The following is a 13,150-nucleotide window of genomic DNA, read 5'->3' as shown; positions in this document are numbered from 1 at the left end:
AAGTCCAAAGGTGCAGACAATTCGATGTTTATTGGGGTGAACTTCCAGTAAGCATGATTCCAGTTTCCTTCCTTAGTGTCCTCCTTCCCAGCTCTGACACCACAAAGCCTTACCTGTGTACCTGTTCCCATTCCCCCTCCCTCAGCAAAACATGATTCCAATTCCCCCTCCCCCCCTCCCACCCACTCACTTCCTGATGACTGCAGACTATATAGTAAAACTTGAGTTCTGCTTAGCTATACCTTAACCAATCATTCTACTGAAATTTAACTAACCAATCCTAACATATTGTAACATGATTATGTAACCAATTATATCCCACCACCTTAATTAGTTTACATCCAGCAAAATTAATTATACAGCAGACAGAAACAATCACAGAACCAGAGAGAGACCATACAAATAAACAATAGCAAAGTGGGAACTATAATGACAAAACAATACAGAAGTGAGGATTTCACACCCCAGCTATTGATAAGTGAGTTCTTGCCAGACAGGAAGAAACTAAAACTAAGTTTCCTTTTACATCTTCTAGGCATTTCCCTTTCTCTGGAGGCGATAGACATTATCAGGACAGGAGTGTATTCCTAACAGCCCAATAGCACCTTCTTTCAATGTGACTAGTTTGGAATGTGCGGAAGTGACCAGTCGCTTCCCAGGTTATGGCTGCCTCTGCTGTTTAGCCAAAGGCCTTAGCCTAAGAACAGGGCCTCAGACTGTCACAGTAAGAGAAGGCCCTTACACCGGCAGACAGTGATTTTGATTCTTTCTTTTATACCTCTATAACTAGCCAAGTGATAAGAATACACCTAAATTCTTAGAGTACAGGCCTTTACAGACATGCCTGAATATCTGTATCCTAACAGTTCCCCCAGGGGCTCCCCATCGCCACATTTTCTCTGTATTGTTATTGCTTGCAGCTAATGCACTGTCTGGAAATGGCGGCAGAAAGTGGAGTTCCTAACCCAGGACAAACAACGAGGAGTCCGAAACCTGTAACCCAGTACAGTTGTTGCCCACTGGTGAGTGTGTGCGTTTCAAGACCTTTTCTGTGCTGATCCACAGAGGGTAAGATGTTACATCACCTTAGTTACCACATAAAGGATTGAATGGGGGACCACCAGAGCTAAAAGTATGGGCTGCTACAGCTTGAGCTAAAGCACCAAGTGTCTACAACTACAAGCGGTAACTATTCCTATCCTCTGTGGATGGGCACAGAGGGGAGACCCGAAAACACGTTCACCAGAGCGTGATACAGTGACACCGTAGCAATGCCTTTCAAAACCGGCTGAGGGTATTCAACAAGTTCAATTATATTTAGCATTATTCTAGTTTAAGCTCCCTCCTTTGCTCTCCTACACTGACGAATCAAATCCACATTTCTGACTCCGAGTTCATTCTTAAAATTGTGGGGGGAAAAATAATTACAACGAAGCATGTTTTGGAACAGGTTGACATGCATCTTTAAAAGAGTGTTACAGTCCAATGGAATTAAACACTTTAAAGTCAGGCAGGGCCAACATTAAGATTCCCTCTACAACCTTAACGCTCCTTACAATAAAAGCTTTAATTACATGGTTACATACTGTTATATCTGCAGAGCCGTGCCTAATTCAGCACGCAGAAGGGACAGTGCATAGTCAATGAGTCAGTTGTTCCCTATTTGTTTTTCCCCCTTACTATTCAATCTGTGGTCTCCTCCATTATTCGCTGCACACCAGCCAGCCTCTGCATTGTGGGGGCCAATTTTACCACCATCTACCTGGGTTTTGTGAGAAAAACAACCACAAATACCTCAGCTGTCAGGGAATATAGTTGCCAGTGCAGCTTCAAAGGTTTTCCTTCCCCACCCCTTCCTGTAACCCCTTTCTTCCTCGCTCACGCATTCCCAGATTAATTGTGTGCTGAGATTTTACTAAAGGTAACAATCGTTGGCTCCAATCTTGCAAACACCTATGTATTCAACTTTACTGCCATGAACAAGCCATTTACTTCAGTTAAGCGTGAGTAGGGATACGATTTTGTCACAGTGGCCACCATTGTCATGGAACGTGTGAATTTTGGCATTTCTTGCCACTCAACCATGAAACCAGTGACCCGTCTTGTGGAAGCAGGAAGTAAACTCAACTTTTTGGCAGTGTCAGCAGCAGTAAAATGCTAAAGAGGCAACAACAAAAAAATGAGTAAAGTGGCTAAAATAAGTGCAAAGCAACGAGCACAACAATACCCTACAAACATTTCATGAAAGCGGAGGAAAGTCATTTTTTACTAGGTGGAACATGCATGCTGATTTTACCGGACAGGCTAGCTGTGACAAGCATCTGGAAAGTGCAACACATACGCTCAAATGAGAGGCAGTACAAATGGAGAAAAACAGAAATGTGAAACTTCAAAAAATGGTTACACCTGGTTGGGGACACTGGGGCATGGCCACTAGGTAACTCGAGGGGATGGAAGACCATGAGTGTCGATGAAGCCCCCTCGTACTAGGCCCAAGTGTCCTTCCCCCCCACCCCACCCCCCCGTCCCCCTGCCTGGAGGCACTCGCAGCAGTTATGCTGGGGATCTGCAACAATATGTTGCAGAGTCAGACTGCCTGAAACTAAACAAGGCCAAACAGGGCAGATATGGAAGAACAATGCTGAATAAAGCAGCTTTATGTATGGTTTAATAGATGGTACAGAGAACAAGGGAACTAGCTGGTAACTGGATTGGCTGGCTATATGGATACTTAGGGCAGCTTGCTATTGGATAAGTGTGCTGAAGAAAGGATGTATAGAAGCCTGTGTAACTTCCTGCTCCGGGTGCAGGATTTGAGATTCTATTCTCCCTGTACCTTCTTTGAAGCTTCAAATAAACTTTTCTGCTTCTCCACCCTGTTGTGATTATTGGGTGATGCACACCAGGCAGCAAACCCCCTGCTGTTGCTCGCCTCTGGCATTGGGTGCCAGCAACACACTGATGTTTAATACTAATAGAGCAGCTTCACAGAAATTTTCAAATGAGCAGAGGCATTCTAGGCCTTGACAATCTAAAACTCAAAGGGTTTTTAGAATGCAATCTGGAACATTGTTTTTGCATGGGACATCAACAAGTGGGGAATGGAGAAGGAGGTTGAAGAATCAGTCAGTCTCATAGGAATCATCATGAATAACATTTAGTACAAGAGGATAGACAGGACTATGATCTGGAACCAAATAAGCACCACCTTGATTAGCATCAGTGCACAAAGAGGCACATCATCAACCACAAAAACTTACCTTTAACCCCGTGTAACTCCATGTAAACCCCATGAACTCAGCATCAGAGTGAAAGCCTTGCTGTATGCCTCAGAGCTAGGGTGACCAGATGTCCCCATAAAATCGGGACTGTCCCGATATTTTACCCTTTGTCCCACATCCCGATCAATGTATGATCTGGACGCCATTTGTCCTGATATTCAGGTAAGGAGGCGAGTGGGAGAGAGGCGCTGACCCTGTGGGTGCTCCGGGGCTGGAGCACCCACGGGGAAAAATTGCAGCCAAGCTCCCCCTCCTCACCTTCTTCTCCCCCCAGTGCTTCCTGCCACCTAACAGCTGTTTGGTGGCGCTTAGCGCTTTCCAGGAGGGAGGGGGGAGGAGCGGGTATGCGGCGCGCTCAGGGAAGGAGGCGGAGAAGAGGCAGGGCAGGGGCGGGGACTTGGGGGAAGGGGGTGGAATGGGGGCAGGGCGAGGGCAGTGCAGAGGCGGGGGGTGGGCGAGCAGCCACCCGGCAGAGGGGAAGTCGGCGCTGGTAGGGGTGAGTGGCAGGCGAGCGGTGGCTGGAGGACTGAGGAGGGACGCAGCAAGCCAACGGCTGGTAGAGGGATGAGGAAGGGTGCGGTGGGGAGGGGGGGAGCAGGGAGGGGGCGGGACCTGGGGCAGAGTGGGGGCGGAGCCTGGGAGTTGCGGGGGTGGACTGTGGGCAGGGCTGATGGCACCCCAATGTGTCCCGATATTTTAGTGTGGTGATCTGGTCACCCTACTCAAAGCACAACACAAGGACAGAGCTTTGGGTGGTTGGGGTTTGAAGGTGGGTGATCGGAGCTGAGGGGGACACTTAGGGAACACACTGATTTTAAGGGAGGAAAAATGGCCATGTGTTCAAGGCCTTATTTCTTTAAAGTACTTAAATAGCTCCCATTATCAAAGTATTGGAGCAAGTCAGAATATGTAATATGTTTATCCTCACAACATGCCTGTGAGGGAATAAACCACATTAGTCCCATTTTACTGATGGTACAAAGAAAGACTAAGGCTATGTCTACACTCCAGAGTTTTGTTGCCAAAAGTTCTGCCACTTTAATTAAAGCATTTTAATTAACCCGCTGTTGCATGCCCACACTATGTTCCTTGTGTTGTCAGAGCGCATCCACACTACCACTCTTGCATCAACACAGAGAGCAGTGCACTGTGGGTAGCTATCCCACTGTGCAGCTGGCCGCAGGGTGCTTTGGGAAGGGTTTGCATTGCCTCATGGGCAGGGACAGCGTCACACGATGCAGGTTTCTCAATCCCATCGTTCCATGGGCAGCCTACTAGATTATCAGTCACTTTTCAACTGAAGTGGGAGGGGAGGGGGCAGAGTGTGTGAGAGGGAGCGTATGTGTGTGGAGGGAGGGGAGAAACAGAGTGTGTTGGGGGAGTGTGTGAGAGAGCAGGGAGTGTATGTAAGAGACACCGTGTGGGTTGGGGGAGAGTGAGTGTGTCGGCATGTTGTCTCTATGTTCAGACAGCCACTGGCAGCAACCAGTCCTGAGGCAGGAGGGGGGACACCCCCGATATCAGCCCAGCCTCCCTCCCTGGTTCTGCACAGCACAGCAGTCTCTCTCTCTCTCACACACACACACACAAATGTCCCTGCTTGCCTGTCTGCCTCTGTGTTCATAGTGAAGGAAACAGCAGCATCCCACCTTAATGATTTGTTCTTTGTTCCCAGAGCAGAGCAGCAGGCTCAGCTGTGAGAACTTCAGGAAGCTTTGAAAGAGGAGGGCAGCCAAGTTCAAAATGGTGAGCAGAGTGGTCATGGCGGGCATCGTGGGATACTGGGGGAGGCCAGTTCTGGCAATATATCGAACGGCAGTGTCTACGCTGGTGCTTTGTCATTTTAACTTTGCTGCAAAAAAGCTCTATGTCTCTCGTCGAGGTGGTTTTATTTTGTTGCCAAAACTGAAAAGTTTGGTTGCCAGAAGTGGCATTGTAGTGTATACACGTCCACTGTTTTGCTGCCAAAAGCTGCCTTTTACTAACAAAACTCTGCCATGTAGATGAGGCTTTAGCAACTTCCCCTTGTTCACAGAGGAAGTTTGTAGCAGAGGAAGGAAATGAAGCCAGGTCTCTGTGTGTAAAGCTAACATCCCAGTCACAAGACCATCCTTTCTCTCCCTTCAGCTTTTGTAGCCAGACAGCCAGCCCCCCCACCCCCCTCAGACCAGCATTGCTGGAAACACAGGAGGAAGCAGGAACAGGGCACTTAACATATATTCCAGCACAGCCTTTGAAGCTGTGAAAGCACAGGTGTGCTGCTACAATGTGCCTCTGGGAGCAGATACAAGGATTAAGCTCACAGCAGGCAGAGGCCCTGTGACAGACATGGCTCTTAGCCCCTACTAAATAGGGTGATGCACACACACCAACATCCTAGGTGGGAAAATATTTACCCTGATAAAAGAAATGTCCAGTAGTCGAAACTTATTGTTTCTCTCCTTTGCAAGTGTAAACTACTCTTGCGAAAGCTGGCGTCACCCCGACAGACCAGCCTCAATTTGGCATAAGAAAGGAGAAAGAGAATAAAGGAGTACAGAGGTATAAGTAGGGGACCTACAGCACCATGATTTTTGAGTGCTTTTCACTATCTATCTGCTGGTCAGATAAGTGACAGCCTCCCAAGGCTTCTGCAGCTAAGAGGGTCCCTACGCCTTGTCCCTTATTCGTCTTTCCGCGGAATTGAGTGACCGATCCTGGCTTGGCACTGCTGGAATCGAGAGATGCAAGGAAGGTAAGAAGCACCCACACCTGATCTCCTATCTTTAGTGTACACATATTTTGAAATAGAGCTCTATACTTTGTTTTCTTTCTTTGGGATTGTGGCTTCAGTTTTGTAACTTGTTTGTGTGTGTAACATCTCTACATTTAAATAAGTAGGCACTAGCAATTTTGTAACCACATGATTAGAATCTAGCTTAATAAATTTTGGTAACCATTTGTGCATAAGCCTGACTTGTTTTCTCTGGTTTACTGTAAAGCAGCCAACACAATTAAAGAACCTCAGCCGTTTTGGCTCTAAAGCCTGGCCATTAGGTGAGAGTACTAAGAGCCTAGCGTTGAGTTGTGCCGCCTCCACGGGGCAAACTCTTGGGGCACCTGTCAGTCAATCCTGGCTGCCCGCTGCGAAGGAGCTCTGAGCTCTAGCAGTTAAAGTCACGGGTGTGGAGAGGCTCTTAGTGCTGCCATTGGGGCACCTGTCAGTCAGTATTGGCTGCCCGCTGCGAAGGAGCTCTGAGCTCTAAGTCACGGGTGGTTAGGACCTTGGGGCATCCGTCAGCCTAGCCCGGGCTGCCCGCCGCGAAGGGACAGTGCGTCCTAGCGGTTAAAGTCACGGATGGTATAAACGGGCATAGCTGGCACCTCACCAAACATCCTTGGCCGTCGGCTAACAGAAATTGGCGTCACGAACAGGATTGTGATATAGGCTGCACTACAGTAACACAATGAAACTAGTCATGATAAACACCACAGAATTCCCTGAGCTAGAGAAAAGTTTGACCCAAGAGGGATAGGGAAATCCTCTGTGGAGCAAAGAACTGCTGGAGAAATATTGGGGAAAACCAGCAGAGATCTGGCAGCATTTCTGTAACTGGAGAACTGCCTGCAAGATGAAGAAAGGGAAAGGAAAAGGTGCTTGTATATGGCTGCTTACTAACATTTGGCAAGCTGCCTGTAAGGATTATCATAGTCTGGCAATAGAATTTAATAGGCTACAACAGGAAAGGGACACACTGCGCAAGGAATGCCAGAATTTAGATACCAGAGTAAGAACACTGAATAGGGATATGGAACATCTTCAGAAAAGATTACTTCCCTTAATTGAGAAAGAAGGGATAGAACGAAGGGAAAAGCTGGAGACTAAAACACGCAGTATCAACCGGGCTAAAGTTGAGACTGCTCTCTGGCTAGACCCTGAGGAATGGGATGGAGACATTTGGGATTCAGCAGATGAGTCCCCCTCCTCTGAGGAGGAAGGTCCCTCTGTAAAATTAAGACCAGCTATCACACATCACAAATCAGAAGAACATGAGGAAAATTTGAGTGGGGCAGAGCTGGATGAAGAAGGGGATGACAATTATCCATCCACCTCTTCAAAAACAAAGAAGGGAGGTAAAAAGGGAAAAGGGAGTAAAGCTCCAACACACTTTACCAAAATTACCACCCGCCAATATACTCCCATGGAGTTAAAAACAATCCAGGGAGATTTTGCTAAAAAGCCTGAGGAAGGTATAATAGAGTGGCTGGTCCGCCTCTGGGACACTGGGGGTGGATATATACGCCTGACAGCCCAAGAAACTGAGCGCCTTAACTTAGGTGCAGGAATATTCCTGGAACACTCAGAGGGGAACACCCCTAAAACACTTTGGTCTCTGGCTTGTCGATGGGCAAGAGGTATTTACCCAGCAGACCGAGATGAACCCACAGTAATGCACTGGACCAACATAGATGAGGTAAAAACAGCTCTATTAACTGTGGCTGTCATTAGCATGCTTGGCCAAAACCCTCAAGAGTTAGCCTATGAAAGCCCATGGGAGGGTCAGGTAGATGTAGATGATCTCAGACCCCTGCTTAAGGGAGTTCCGAGTAACCACAGGGCTATGGCACTGTCCCTTAGATCAGAAGCTGCAGCACATAACAGTACCTTTCGGGCACTGCTAAACCTTCTGGTGTCATACTTTAGAGAATTCGGAGACATCAGAGCACTGACAGGCAAAGCTAAGATGCGTTCCCTTCAGGGAAACAAGGGGGCACCATCTAAAGGACATAAAAACAAGCGAGAGCCAACCCAAGAGGAAAAGGAGCTTAGAGCCAAGTTGTGGAGACAATGTCTGGCTTTACGTTATCCCAGAGATGTGATAAATGGACTGCCCACAGAGCGGCTAAAATTATTCACCACCTTTAAAAGAGCTGACTGGGAGACAACTCATGCTACTCCCAGTGCACCTCTGCAGCTCTCTCCTCTTTCCCCACCTGCAGACACCCGGTATACTCCATTGCTGCAGCAACTGCAAGAGTTACCAGAGCAGGGAAACTAGCTTGCGGGGGTCAATCTCCTCTCCTAATAAACCAGCTTAAATCCAAAGAGGAGAAAACAACAGCAAAAGACCCCCGGATACATGTAACTGTAAATGACAAACACATTATTCCTTTCTTAATGGACACAGGGGCTCAAAGGTCCATGATTAAGCGAGAAAGTTTTCAGGGCTCGCCACCTACTGGCGGAAAGCAGGTACTTGTTACAGGGGTAAATGGCAGTACCATAACTTACCATTAGTTAAGATAAAACTGGATATCCCATTGCAACCCCACCATCAGCCCCAAAAATATGAGGTGATTTTGGGCAATGCCAACATACTGGGCATGGACGTTTTAAGAGGAAAGAAGGGAAGGATTAATGGGGAAAGATGGGCTTTTGGAGTCAGTTCTGTTCCTCATGCCACCCACCTGGAAGAGGAAAGCCCTCCCCACTATTCTGTAAACTTACTTAGCAGCGCGCCTGCTCTCCCGCCCTCAACAGTAACAAACACAAAGCAGTATAATGTCCCAGCTGAGGCCATAAGCCCTGTTACTGACCTGATCAAAGATTTGGAACAGCGAGGAATTTTAATTCGTACACACTCTCGCTTTAATTCTCCTGTGTGGCCCATCAAGAAACCAAATGGCAAATGGAGACTCACTATAGACTATAGGAAGCTAAACAGTAACACTGGACCATTAACTGCAGCAGTCCCTAGCATAACAGATATTGTAAACACTATACAAACCTGGGATAAACACTGGCTAGCAGTATTAGATGTAAAGGACATGTTCTTCATGGTCCCTTTGCAACCAGCTGACCAGGAAAGATTTGCTTTTACTTGGAAAGGTGTACAATACACTTTTACCCAAATGCCACAAGGGTTTAAACACTCACCCACTATTTGCCATGGGGCACTGGCAAAGGTCCTAGATGACCTTATACTGCCACACAATGTACAAACTGTGCAATACATTGATGACATCTTAATAGGTGGGAAAACCTCAGAAGAGGTACAGGAGGCTATGAATCAAATCAAAGGAGCACTAGAAGCCCTTAATTTAGAGTTACCAGCTGAGAAATGCCAAGGTCCCTCCCAAGAGATAAAATTCTTAGGTACTGTATGGATGGGAGGTAGGAGGTCTGTGCCTAATGACACTGTGCAAGAGCTAAATCAGGCACCCTCCCCTGAAAGTAAAGATCAATTGAGACAGATTTTGGGAACCCTGGGGTTTTGGAGAAAACATGTACCTGGCTTTGCCATTATCGCCAGACCATTGTACAATTTGTTAAAGAAAAGTGCTGCCTGGGATTGGGCTCCTGCCCATGAGGAAGCCCTCAGGCAACTGATAGGGGAGATACACACCTATCAGGCTCTGGGTCCCATACATCCTGAAGCCCCATTCCATTTGTACCTAACTGTGGGAGCCACTGGAATGTCTTATGCTCTCTGGCAAGAAAGTGACACTGCTCCCAGACGACCAATTCAGTTTGGTTCCAAGTCATGGCAAGGGTCACAGGCTAACTACACGTCTTATGAGAAGGTGCTTCTGGCAGCTTACACAGCCTTGAGAGAAACTGAGGAATTAACTCAGGATAAGGACATCACAATTCACACTCCTCTTCCAATCATTAAACCTATATTGGAAGAGAAAGAGTTACCACCTGGTGTAGCACAAAAGATGACTATCCAAAGATGGGCACTTTACATACACCACAGGGTAGGGAGTGCAGACACTGCACAAAACCCCACTATGATTCAGGAATCCCTATGGAAAGTAGGAATGCCTGATGAATACCACCTACCTCCACAGCAGTCTCCCATTAAGGATGCTGCCCCATTTGATCCTTCTAAGCCTGAGGGAGTATGGTTCACTGATGGCAGTGCCAGGCTGGTAAAAGGAAAATGGAAGGGAAAAGCTGCAGCAGTGCCTGCAGACCCCTCTGCAGCACCCCTAACTGCTGAAATTGATGGGTCAGCACAACTTGCAGAATTGGCTGCAATTAAACTGGCCTGTGAAGCAGGAGCCACCGCAGTATATACGGACTCCTATGCGGTATGGGCAGGTGCCACTCAGTGGATCACTAACTGGAAAAATAACCACTGGGAAATAGGAGGTAAACCAGTCTGGGGACTGGAATACTGGCAGTGGTTATATCAGCATGCCCTGCAACAACCCCTGTCTATAGGACATGTCTCAGCTCATCAGAGGAATAATACCCCAGCTGCACAGTTAAACAATTTAGCCGATGCAGCTGCCCAGCTCTTTACCACACAAGTAGAATGGGAACGCTTATATTCATGGTTACATGATAATTTAGGACACACAGGAAGTGATGAGTTAGTGCGGCAAGCACATATCAGGGGGTGGCCTATCACCCACAGACAGGCTAGAGACCTGGTGCAAGCCTGCACTATTTGTGCTGAGACTAGAAAACATATAGCAGAAGGACAAAGATTTGCCAGGCTAAGAGATGGAAAAACACTATGGGCAACCTGGCAGGTCGACTATGTCGGACCACTGCCCACTACAAGGCAGAGGTGGAAATACATCTTGACTGGAGTAGAAATTGTTTCAGGGATTGGTTTTGCATATCCAACCCGATTGGCAACAGGGTTGTCCACAGTTATGGGACTAAACCGCTTAACAGCAATTGTCCCAATGCCTCAAGAAATCCAATCAGATAATGGTTCGCATTTTAAGAATAAACTTGTAAGGGAATGGACCCTTAACCATGGAGTCCAATGGACCTTCCACCTTCCATATCGACCTCAATCTAATGGCATGGTCGAGCACTGGAATGGGTTTCTAAAGAATCACTTGAAGCCTACCGATGGCACATGGGGAGACAGACTGGACGAAGTGGTGCAGAGATTAAACAACAGACAGACTCCTACAGGAAGTCCAATCAGCAGGGGATTCTTCCCTACAGGGAAAGCTATCTCCCCTGCCAGAACACCACTGCACAGTTCCAAGTATGCTCCCGGAGATACTGTTGTGATTAAACACCCAGCCCTGGGAACCTTTACCTGCGTTTTGCACGCCTATAAAGAGAAAGGTGTATGGAGTGCCTTAAATGCTGATAAAAGGCTAATAACCATTACAGAGGCTTGGATCGCATCCAAGACCGGCTGACCATGTGATTTATTGCAGGAATGGTCCCATGGTTCGGAGCAACCTGCCAGCTAACCTGTCAGCAAAATGGATCATGCAGCAGACCTGTTTGATCACTAGAGACTACTATGGACTGTTGATATATTTGCCATTACTTATAATAGCAGGTGTAATTTTTGCTTTTGGTTTTAAAATAAGTTTTTTTAGCTACAACACGACCCACCAGAGATATGTTCCTGCAAGCCCTCATGATCCTTCTCTTGGCTCCAGTCACCTTGGCAATACCAGAACATCCTCTTCGGGGAGCAATCCAAACCATCGCCTCAGCTGCTGGTGCTACAAATTGCTGGATGTGCACCTTGCTAGATTCAACCAATGGACTGGGACTTGAATTTGTACCACTACATGCAGTGGCTGAGAATGGACAAACCTCATGAATGCAATGGTTAGCTCAACACTTGGGATTCTCCCTCTCCCCGTTTTTACATTCGGTTGTGAATACTGTTTTAACCATTTTAATTATTGTAATTGTTTTTTGTGTAACTTTATGTATTATGAAGCGTTTGATTCAAACTGCTCTTTCCTCCACGCAAATCAGATACCTAGAGCTAAAAAGGGATCCTAACCAATTCTGCGAACCCTCATCCTCTAATTTGGTTGTTGGGTATTTCTAGATTTCCCCAAGGAGGGCAAGAGGTGCTGGCATCACCGCCACCTTGCAATCTGGGATGTAGTGTGGTGCATCAGGGGGTGGAATGTAGCCAGACAGCCAGCTCCCCCCCCCCCCAGACCAGCATTGCTGGAAACACAGGAGGAAGCCGGAACAGGGCACTTAACATATATTCCAGCACAGCCTTTGAAGCTGTGAAAGCACAGGTGTGCTGCTACAATGTGCCTCTGGGAACAGATACAAGGATTAAGCTCACAGCAGGCAGAGGCCCTGTGACAGACATGGCTCTTAGCCCCTACTAAATAGGGTGATGCACACACACCAACATCCTAGGTGGGAAAATATTTACCCTGATAAAAGAAATGTCCAGTAGTCGAAACTTATTGTTTCTCTCCCTTGCAAGAGTAAACTACTCTTGCAAAAGCTGGCGTCACCCCGACAGACCAGCCTCAATTTGGCATAAGAAAGGAGAAAGAGAATAAAGGAGTACAGAGGTATAAGTAGGGGACCTACAGCACCATGATTTTTGAGTGCTTTTCACTATCTATCTGCTGGTCAGATAAGTGACAGCCTCCCAAGGCTTCTGCAGCTAAGAGGGTCCCTACGCCTTGTCCCTTATTCGTCTTTCCGCGGAATTGAGTGACCGATCCTGGCTTGGCACCGCTGGAATCGAGAGATGCAAGGAGGGTAAGAAGCACCCACACCTGATCTCCTATCTTTAGTGTACACATATTTTGAAATAGAGCTCTATACTTTGTTTTCTTTCTTTGGGATTGTGGCTTCAGTTTTGTAACTTGTTTGTGTGTGTAACATCTCTACATTTAAATAAGTAGGCACTAGCAATTTTGTAACCACATGATTAGAATCTAGCTTAATAAATTTTGGTAACCATTTGTGCATAAGCCTGACTTGTTTTCTCTGGTTTACTGTAAAGCAGCCAACACAATTAAAGAACCTCAGCCGTTTTGGCTCTAAAGCCTGGCCATTAGGTGAGAGTACTAAGAGCCTAGCGTTGAGTTGTGCCGCCTCCACGGGGCAAACTCTTGGGGCACCTGTCAGTCAA

At 47.0% G+C, this 13,150-nt stretch overlaps 1 long non-coding RNA gene across 1 annotated transcript; it reads left to right on the top strand.

The window, feature by feature from the left end:
* The first annotated feature begins 4,741 nt into the window (after window positions 1-4,741).
* LOC311521382 lies at window positions 4,742-12,933 on the top strand. The gene is made up of 3 exons (XR_014711879.1): window positions 4,742-5,027; window positions 5,888-6,015; window positions 11,457-12,933. It is a non-coding gene; the product is annotated as an uncharacterized lncRNA (long non-coding RNA).
* The last annotated feature ends 217 nt before the right edge of the window (window positions 12,934-13,150 follow it).

Source organism: Lepidochelys olivacea (genome assembly GCF_965140295.1).
Source record: "Lepidochelys olivacea isolate rLepOli2 genome assembly, chromosome: 1".
Classification (NCBI taxonomy): domain Eukaryota; kingdom Metazoa; phylum Chordata; order Testudines; family Cheloniidae; genus Lepidochelys; species Lepidochelys olivacea.
Note: the sequence above shows the minus strand (reverse complement) of the source record. Positions and strands in the feature narration are given on the sequence as shown.